Here is a 10,572-nt window from a genome sequence, read left to right on the forward strand (position 1 = left end):
TTCCCGGCAGGTGCCCGGAACCCCTTCTGGTGACCCGATACTTCCCGGTATGTCCCAAAACACTTCCGGTGTCCAAATACCATCATCCTATATATCAATCTTTACTTCTCGACCATTTCGAGACTCCTCGTCATGTCTGTGATCTCATCTGGGACTCCAAAGAACATTCGGTCACGAAAACATATAACTCATATAACACTATATCGTCAACGAACGTTAAGCGTGCGGACCCTACGGGTTCAAGAACTATGTAGACATGACCGAGACACCTCTGCGGTCAATAATCAATAGCGGAACCTGGATGCCCATATTTGTTCCTACATATTCTACGAAGGTTTTTATCGGTCGAACCGTTATGACAACATACGTAATTCCCTTTGTCTATCGGTATGTTACTTGCCCGAGATTTGATTGTCGGTATCTTCATACCTAGTTCAATCTCGTTACCGGCAAGTCTCTTTACTTGTTCCGTAATACATCATCTTGCAACTAACTCATTAGTCACTTTGCTTGCAAGGCTTCTTATGTTGTGTATTACCGAGAGGGCCCAAAGATACACTACAAAAAAGACACATCCGTGACATTTTGGGCCGAACAATTTTTTTGTCATGCCTATGACACTTCTATGACGATAATTGTGACAAAACCCAGTATCATCATAGATGTGGTGGGCTCCTACTTCTATGACAAAAAATCATGACAAAAATGGGCTTTTCTTCCTAGGCGGGCCGGAGACGCAGCTACATGACATTCTTTGGGTCGTCCATGACGGGAAAAAACGTGGTAGAAGCGAGGGCGAGGAAAATATCGGGGAGTTCCCGGTTACGGTGCGTGGTCGGGGGCCGAGCGATGCGCGTTTCTCTCGTACGTACGCGCGTGTGCGAGGCATTGCGCTCTAACTAAACCCGAGCGAGGCGTTGGGCTCTAACTGAACCTGAGCGATTGCACTACAGGCTACGCGTTACTGAACCCGAGCGATCGATCGATCCCTTGCTGTTAACTGAACCCGAGTGATTCCTTCGCTACTGCTGCTAACTGAAGCCGATCGACGCTACCTCTGGATGAACGGTGAGCGTTGTTGGGGGGTTGGATGAACAGGACCCTGTGGTGTAGAGGCAGTTGCCGCTGGATGAACAGGACCCCGATCGAGCCGGTTGGGGGTGGATGAACAGGACCCCGTGGAGGGCTGGATGAACAGGACCCCGTGGAGGGCTGGATGAACAGTAGCCGGTGGAGGACTGGATGAACAGTAGCCCGTGGAGGGTGTGGTTGAACAGGACCCCATGGAGAGGGCTGGTTGAACAGTAGCCGGTGGAGGAGCGCGCGGTGGAGGCTGGATGAACAGGAGCCCGTGGATGAATAGACAGGTGGAGGCTGGAGGAGGTCGACGGTGGATGAACAGTAGCCCGTGGAGGCTGGAGGAGGTCGACGGTGGAGATGAACAGTATCCCGTGGAGTCCCGTTTTGCTGTACGCCACACCCCTCCCGATGAACAGGACCCCCGTTTCGACCGTAGTGCTCCAACACAAGTCCGTTTCATCCGTTTTGCGGTACGCCACACCCCTCCCGATCAACATGACCCCGTTTCCACCGTAGGAGGTCCAAGAGAAGGCCATTTCCTCTGTTTTGCGGTATGCCAGACCCCTCCCGATGAACAGGATCCCATTTCGACCGTGGTCGGTCGAACACAAGGCCGTTTCCTCCGTTCTGCGGTATGCCAGACCTCGTTTCCATCGGCTGTTCCGTCCAAGCCGGTTAGCTCCCAATGAACAGCACGCGTTCCGTTGCCTCTCGATGAACACGACGCATTCCATTGCCTCCCCATGAACACGATGCCGATGCAGTTTCTCCGTTCCGACCCAGCCCTGTACACGAGCCCTAGCCGTACGTATGCGTGAGTAGGCGTTCGAGACCCCGTCCGTATGTACGTACGTGGCCGTATTTTTTGGCGTGTGGCTGTATGTACGTGTACACGGTTTAGACGGGACAGCCTGAACTGCTACGTGGGGGGCTCTACTATGACATGTGCCACTACTTACTCGGCCACGGTTCCACCTCTGCACGGTTCATACTTGCAGAGAGACTGATCGACCAGTATGTATGTACATGTTCCGACAATACAGACAACTTTACGTACGCTTTGACCGGGTGGGTCCCAGTTGTCAGGGAGGATAAGGATGCACTTCCTTGCGTGCGAAGATATAGCTGCTGGGTCCCAGCTGTCAAGGGGGATATTTTTCTTGCCCGCAATAAGGATGCACTTCCTTGCGTGTGAAGATGTAGCTGGTGGGTCCCAGCAGTCAGGGGGAGAAAACATTATATTTCAGGGTAAAAAGGATGCAATTGCATGCATGTGTCCATGGGCGTGGTGCGTCCCCACTGCCAGCCTCTCACGTATAGTCATCTTCCGATGACTCTCGTTTGTTGACCACGTTGACCACACCCTGCCGAGCGCACCAAGGCTGGGGGACGACGGCGAGGCCCCAGACTGGAACGACCCGGAGATGGGGAAGACGCAACAGTGGAGTCGCAGATGAAGAGGAGTGGGAAACTTGACTGGTTCGGGTGCGCGGCAGCACTGCCGCCCACGGGAGACATGAGCAAGAACAGAGGTTGAAGAAGGAGTACGACTGTTGGATTAACATCCAACGGTCCAGCTACTAGAATCATTTGTTGATTAAGTTGACAAAGCCCTACGTACACGTCCGCTTAGTAGGCCCACAAGTCAGCCACCAAATCTGACGGGTCCCAGCTGTCAACGGGAGGAATAGTTTTTTTCGCATAACAAGGAGGCACTTCCTTCCGTGTGAAGATACAGCCGGTGGGTCCTAACTGTCAGGGGGAGGAAACATTTTTTCAGCTTAATAAGGAGGAACTTTCCTTGCGTGCGACCATGGACCTCGTGGGTCCCAGCCGTCAGGCTCTCCACGTACAGTCCTCTTCCGATGACTCTCGTTTGTTGACCACGCCGTGCCGAGCGCAGCGAGGCGGTGGACGACGGCGAGGCCCCGGAAGGGAACGACCCGAAGATGGGAAGACGTGGCAGTGGAGTCGCAGATTGAGAGGAGTACAAGGGTTATAACTGGTTCTGGTGCAGCGTGGGGCTGCAGTCGGTGGAGAATAACAGGAGGTGTGGAGGGGTGGAGGGATAGCCTGGCCGGCGGTGGGGTAGCACTTCGCAGCGATGCGTGCTAAACAGAGCCGCTAGCCACCGGAGGCCGGACCAGGCGGTCCCGGCAACGCTGGAGAAAGAAGACGAGATATTGAAGGTGCATGCCGGCCGTTGGATATAAATCCAATGGCTGTGGATCTCATAATCATTTGTTGACCAAGTTGACAACGCCCTACGTAGGCTTCGACCTATTGGCCCACATGTCAGCCTGCAAAAATGTGGCATATATTTAACCCATGTTTCTAGAATGTACAGTCCATTTGCTGGGCTGGGTGAACAAATAATTTCGCGTCAATGCTGCCCATTTAATATTTTCTAAGAAATCCCAGTCCATTTGCACTTTCTTGAAATACACGAATTAGCTGGGCTCGTTCTATATATAATGTTAGGTTAGAAGGAGCAATTAATATCAAAAAGTAAATCGGAGCGACACATTTATATATATATATATATAATTAACAAATTAGCAAGTTATTGCTCAAAATAAAAATGAGTGTGTTATTATTACATCGGTCCTTAAAATCTTCGCAAGCTTTTGTACGCAATCACTAGGATTTTCCTACCTGTGAGTCAAAAACAACCAGGATTTTCCTTGCCAACTTCTGTTAAACATTACTTTTATAAGTTAATAACACGTGGGATGTTTTTATAATGTATATATAAGTCTCTATAAAATATACGATAATAGTAATAATATAAATATATATAATGTGGCTAGAAGGGAAAACATAAATTGGACACAACATTATTATTCTTATATATAGAAAAACAGAACAGAGATCTGCGTTTTATTAAAAAAATACATTGGGTTGCCGATCTTTAAGAAAAAGTAAAACCTATGCTGGGAGGCCCATAGGCCGGTATGGACCTCAAAAACTAAGTTGAAACCACTGTCTCTGTATGTCGTGGGCTAGGCATACCTAGGCCTAGCTGATACTTGTTCGCCCTCTGGAAAAAATGATACCAGCTAGATCCCCGAGCGAACTGGATTAAAGAGGGGGCCGGCGGCACGACTGAAGAAGCACATCAGACGCGATTTTTTCTTCAGTGGATGGCTCTCGATGGCGTTTTTTTACTTGCCTCTGCACCATACAACTTGTATTTTAGCCTCCTAGTCCGTGGTGGACCAGCAGCCCATTTGCTGGGCGGGCCAACCTACAGAAACCAACACTCAATTTTTCATCAAGCCCCCAAAACAACGCAGTACTATGCAGTACTATGCTTGTTTTGAGGCCGAAAACATTACAATAGGGGTTGAGCGGGGGAGGGGGCAAGACAGAGCAAAAATATTAATTAGAGCTGATGTGCCGTTGCTACCCTAACAAAGCAGGTGCAATTCTTCTCGGGAAGAAGGTGTGTCGTTGACACCCACACGTCACAAATCCCACAGTAGACATACTAACAAGTTCACACACAAATACAACAGAACAGGTAAACATTCGTATCAAACTCAGGTTCACAGGACACGTTCATATTCATAGCCAACATTCACAATCAACAACTCAAAAGATTCATATATACACAAGTTCAACATGTCTATGCATCCGAATGATTGATAGATCACACGACAATATTCATAGATAATTCACAAAAAGATTCAGATATACACATGTTCAGTATGTTTATGCAACCAAATGATTGAGATCACAGCCAATATCATCCATGGACGAACTTTAATTACCTAGGGTACAAAATGGTAAATGGTGTTCAGTCGGAGGTATTTCTTGCTAAAATTAATGCTTGTACGAGTAAACTTTCGAGTACATAAGAGGCAGCACAGACAATCTGAATTTTGCTTGTAGGTTTATCCTCAAATAGTGGCCTCGTGCCGAGGGAGGTTTGAGCAACTTGGCCACTACTTTCATCCAACTAGTTGATTGGCTCATCTTGGTCCTGTAGCTCGCCAAAATTCTACATTGCAGACAAGAAAGGAGGCGGTTGAGAAAATGAACCACCCAAAATTTTTGTGCAGTTCAACTGAAATGGAGCATCCCTGGCGTGCAGGCTGATTAAGTGCCAGATGAATATACGCGTTTTTTTGGGCTATGCGCCAAGCAATATTTTTGGCGTTCACTCTCCTAATACTTGGAGTTTGACAACTGGTTGACGCCGGTTGATACTCGAATGAATATAGTCACTTCTTCTTGTCAACATCGATGCTTGTCTGAGTGAACTTTGGAGTACATAGCAGCAGCATAAGTATCTGTCCATCTGATCTTTTTGTGCAGTTCTACTGAAATCATCCAATGTAATGATTTGCCTGCGAGTTCAGGCTCCAAGTTACTCCTTTATGAAATTGGCAAACAGTAGCACAATACCAAATTACCAATACATATGACAAGCACAATAATCAGGATAAAGACCAGTACCAACTTGTGTGAGGTAGCATATCAATTACTATTTCCTTTGACTGGAAGCCGAGATAAGCGAAGCGACTGACAGCAAAGGAAGGAAGCAAGCCCAGATTAGCGACTGACAGGAAAGGAAGGAAGCTGTCGAGGCAATGAAGCACCCAAAGTTTTTGTGCAGTTCCACCAAAATCGAGCATCCCTGTTGGCACATATATTGAGAGAGTGAGATTATTGTAATAATGGGACTAGTTGATGAAACATACACTAACAAATAGAAGCACCCTCATTATCTTAATGGGTAAAGTTAGCAACATAGTAGTGTTGCTTAAAGAGAGGTATTAGTTTATTTAATCAGTGCCAATTAGCTCACCACTTAAAGATTTGCCATGTATCATAGGTTGCAAAACTTTAACGTGCAAAGATAAAGGAGTTTCTCATGACAGTAGCACGATACAAATAGAGATGACAACAAACTAATATGGATGAAGGCCTTAGGCCAGTACCAACCTGAGCAAAAAAGCTTATTCATGTAGTCCCAGAAGAGATGATAAAGCACTCACTGGAATCACTCAATAGTATATATTTTTGTGCACTTAAAATGTATGGTTGAAATCACTCTTGTTTACCAGTGCTGAGATTATATCGAAAGATTATCAAGAACTTCCAGCAGAGTTAAAGCACTGGCTGGGATACAGTTCATTGTATTGTCTTGTGTAGTTCCACTAAAATGTATGATTGGCACAACATGATCCCTGTTTGCACAAGTAGGAACAAGGTGAAACCTTCATTAGTTTAGTGAGAAAGGATAGAAAGACATTAGCATATTACTCTAACAGTAGCATCAAATTCATGATGGACAATACGCAGAAGTGGAAGGGCTCCCTGGAGGATCGTCTCACATGTAAGGTAGAGGTTGCCGGAGCCCTTGAATGGCCTCGACTGAGGCCTCGACTTCAGCAAGATCACCTTGGCACTATTTATTCTTCTTCCTCTTCCTCTTCATGCTCTGTTTCTCTTTCTCCTCACCAGTTGGTGAAACCAAGTACATGATTGACCTTCTATTTGAGAATTGGTTTTGTCAGTGAGGGAGTACAAGTGTACTAGTAAACAATAGCATTATTTTCTCATGGCAGTCGCAAAATAGAGATGAACACGTGCATTAAATATCATTCTTACCTAAAGGAAGGTTATCGTGCCAATATGGATGATGAGGATTGGAACACAAATCTCCCTTTGTGCAGTTCCGCCGAAATGAACCAACTGTTCCATTCTGACATTCCAGTTAAACAGCACAAAAGTCACTTCTTTTAAGAAGTGTTTTGTGTAGTGCACCAAAAGGTCACAACATCAACCAGGTGAAATTGATACCCCTGTTTGCACAAAAAGCTACAGAGGAAACAGTCGGAGTCTCAAACAATCACAGGCAAAAACATTTGGCTAAACTTGTCATGGCTTATAACAGTGGCATGGCTTCAATTTACCAGGGGCATTAGATTAAGAACAACTAAATATTTGGTATAAGGGCATGGGACAGTGGGTGCACCAACAGTCCAGCACCATATACCTAAACCGGGGCATAAAGTGGTGATTCAGAGTTTGTTGCCCCGAGAAACAAACATCCAAGAAACATATCTGGGTTGGTCCCATTTTTGTTCACTCTAGACACCTACTCCTATGTGTGGATAGCAAATCTAGTCCTGGTCATACCACTGTGTACAACGTTTCCCCTGTATTTCCCTTTTCGACCAAGAGACCGGTTGGATGACTAATCTGTACTACTTTCACCCCCTTTCCTTCCTATTTGTACCAAGTCCGATGTACATACTAAATTCACCCACCACCACTTTATTTCTTGTTTGAACCAAGTACATGATTCGACTCCATGAAGTAGCTTTACCTCTAACAATAGAAGAAAAAAATATGCGTCATTGGATCATCCGATCGAGAGGGGCTGAGAGGTAGAAAACGATGCACATGTTGTGACGTAGCGAGCTGGGGAAGTAGAGCTAGGGTGGTTTCGAAGGAAGATATACCTAAAGGTCGTCGAGATGTAGATAGGTGGGCGGCGGGAGGCCAGGTCCGCCCACACTAGGGCAACGACGAAGGGATCAGAGGACCTCCCGTGCCGGCGCTCGGCCAGAGATAATGGTGCGGCCGACAGTGGGTCTCCTCCCTCGCTATCGACGACGGCCTAAACGCTGCCCTTCCTCCCCTTCACCGGCGGAGGGGGATACGTCCGGATCTGTAACCGGGAGTGAGGATAGAAAGACATTGTTTTTTGAAGGGAGAAAGACAGTGTTACCACTGCTATCTTGTTTAGATCTGGAGAGGATGAGTGTGTGTGAATAGAGCAACCCTAGTAAGCAAGCGCGGAGGCTCCGGCCTATATATACGTAGTGGGGTAGTTTTCCTTTTTCACTCCATCAAAACAATAGTTTAAAATTGTGTACGTGCCAGGTCACCGTTTTTTGAGTTGTTGATTGTTTTTTGAGATAGCTACCCACTTATTCCAAGTGGTGTTACGGATTGCCAGGTCACACTTTGTATCGTTCAAGTCTCGTACAAGACCCTCGATTAAATGAACAACCACCCCCTCGTAAAATTTGTGAACAAGCCCACGGCTAAAATTATCAGAAACGTGGGCTGCCCCAACATGCATTATTTATGTGGGAGTATCCTCAAAACAAAATGTGAGAGTAGAATATTTATTGGGCCCCTTTGTAATTGGTGCTAAATTTTGACCAAAGATTTAAGTGACAAAATGTTAGTGCATGTTAACAAAAATTATATCGTTTGATTCGTATTTGAACATAGTTTTCAATGATGTAATTTTTTGTGACATGCATGAATATTTGGTTAGTTAAATTTATAGTCAAAATTTGGCAAGGTGCATTAAATCAACACATGCAAGTATCAAAAGGAGAGTCACGGCATGCATGCATGCGTTGTAATTAATGCATCGGTAAACACAAATTATTAAAATATATCGAGTGCAGTGCTTTGATGTGTCGCGTCAACTCTTACAACAAGAAGTTTGATTACTACAACGCCCTCTCGCCTTAACCGCACCTGCCTTTGGCTGCATGACAGGTGGGCCACCCACCTGTTGGGCCCACCTGTCATACGAGCAAAGGCAGGAGCAGTAAGTCAATGAAGCTGCGTCCCTCCCTCGCCCATGAGCATTGTGGCTGGCAGGACTAGGAGAAGCTTTCGCTACACGCTCTCCCTCCCACACGCGGTGGACATGCAGCAGTTCATTCAGTGTTAGATGGCCAGAAGCATACTGTAGTACTCCTCCACCGCAGTAGTACTCCATCATTGTTCGACTTCCCAAAGAGGCGAAGAGCCAAGCGTAGCCCGGATGCTCGTGTGGCAGTTTTGGGGCTGTTTGGATTGTGACTATGTTTGCCATACATTGCTAAAATATTTTTGCTACACTTGCCATACTTGCCTAACTTGAGTTGCTCAAATTGTTAGCCACACTTTGGCTTGGCTAAGGGAATCTTGCCACACTTTTTGTGTCTATGACATGTGGGGGTTCACTTCTCATAAAAAAAAATCTTGCCTTAAGTGTGGCTAGAATCAAACACCCACCTAACTTGGTCAAACTTGCCTAAGATGAGGTGTGGCAAAGTGTGGCTGGCAACCAAACAGCCCCGATGTGTAGAGTAGTCTAGGATAGTGTGTACCGTGCCTGTAAGCTTAAAATCGTTGGGGTCGGCTCCATGCTTTTTTTGATTAAAATAATCTTCTGGCCCTACCTGTCATCCCGGTGATTTTAGTTTGCATGCTCATCTGGTCAAGTCATGAATATATATTTTAATTTGTGGTGGGATAAATGTTAGAGGTTGCAGCAAATATATTGTACATTGCGGGTCTTTCAGCCAAGTTTAGAGGCAACCATGTGGGGCCAATGCTATGATGTGTCGCGTCAACTCGTACAACGAGGAGAAGCTTGATTTTACTACTACACGCCTTCTCCCTCGCCCATGCGCGCGGTGGCTCACAGATGAGGATAGGCTTTAGCTTAGGTTGGTCGTAATGGAATACTAGTATCATGCATATGATACTAGTGTATGATACTACACATCCGTAGTGCATAGTATCATATGTTAGTATCATCGATGACTTCATTTATTAGCATGCATGACACATAGTAGTACAATATTTAATATGATACGGTATCATGATATGATACTCAACCCTTTCTTTCTTCATTTACTTCTATGCCACCTCATCAAATTTGCCTAGTTGGCATGCATGATACTCCCTCCGTTCCTAAATATTTGTCTTTTTAGATATTTCAAATGGACTACCACATATAGATGTATATACATATTTTAGAGTGTAGATTCACTCATTTTGCTTCGTATGTAGTCACTTGTTGAAATCTCTAGAAAGACAAATATTTAGGAACGGAGGGAGTACTTCCTATGATACTCCCATTACAACTAGCCTTATAGAGTACTACAACAAGCTATCCCTCCCGCACGCGGTGGACGGACATGCAGCAGTGGATTTGATACTGTAGAAGTAGTAGTAACATCATTCTCGTCTTCTCGAAGAGGCGAAGAGCCAAGCGCAACCCAAACATGGCAGTTGCGAACGCTCGCCACAGTGTGTTTGGTTGCATTCTCATCTCAGCATAGTTGTTCCCTCTTCTTGCATGCTCATCCCAGCACCCCTCTTCATGCATGGTCTTCTCATGCATGCTCCTATTGTTTTTGTGTTAAGCTAGTGTGGACTCATGCACCCTTCACACACCCTACCAAACACCCAAAAGTGGGTCGAGAAGGGCTTGGAGCATGCATATAGCCAGGCTCTTACATGAGAAAAAATTGCTATTTGAGCCCACTATTGTAGTACTACTTGCTAGTATAGCCCTATAAACCGGAAAGGAGTGTTTGCCTTTCTAGAGATTTCAACAAGTGACTAGACTAAACCCTAAATGAGTAGTACTAGAGCAAAATGAGTGAATCTACACCGTAAATAAATGTGTAGTTCTCTCGTTTTCCTCTCCGCCTTGGTCGCGGTGCACAATATTGAGTA

This window comes from Triticum aestivum, chromosome 3D, assembly GCF_018294505.1.
Source record: "Triticum aestivum cultivar Chinese Spring chromosome 3D, IWGSC CS RefSeq v2.1, whole genome shotgun sequence".
Classification (NCBI taxonomy): Eukaryota; Viridiplantae; Streptophyta; class Magnoliopsida; order Poales; family Poaceae; genus Triticum; species Triticum aestivum.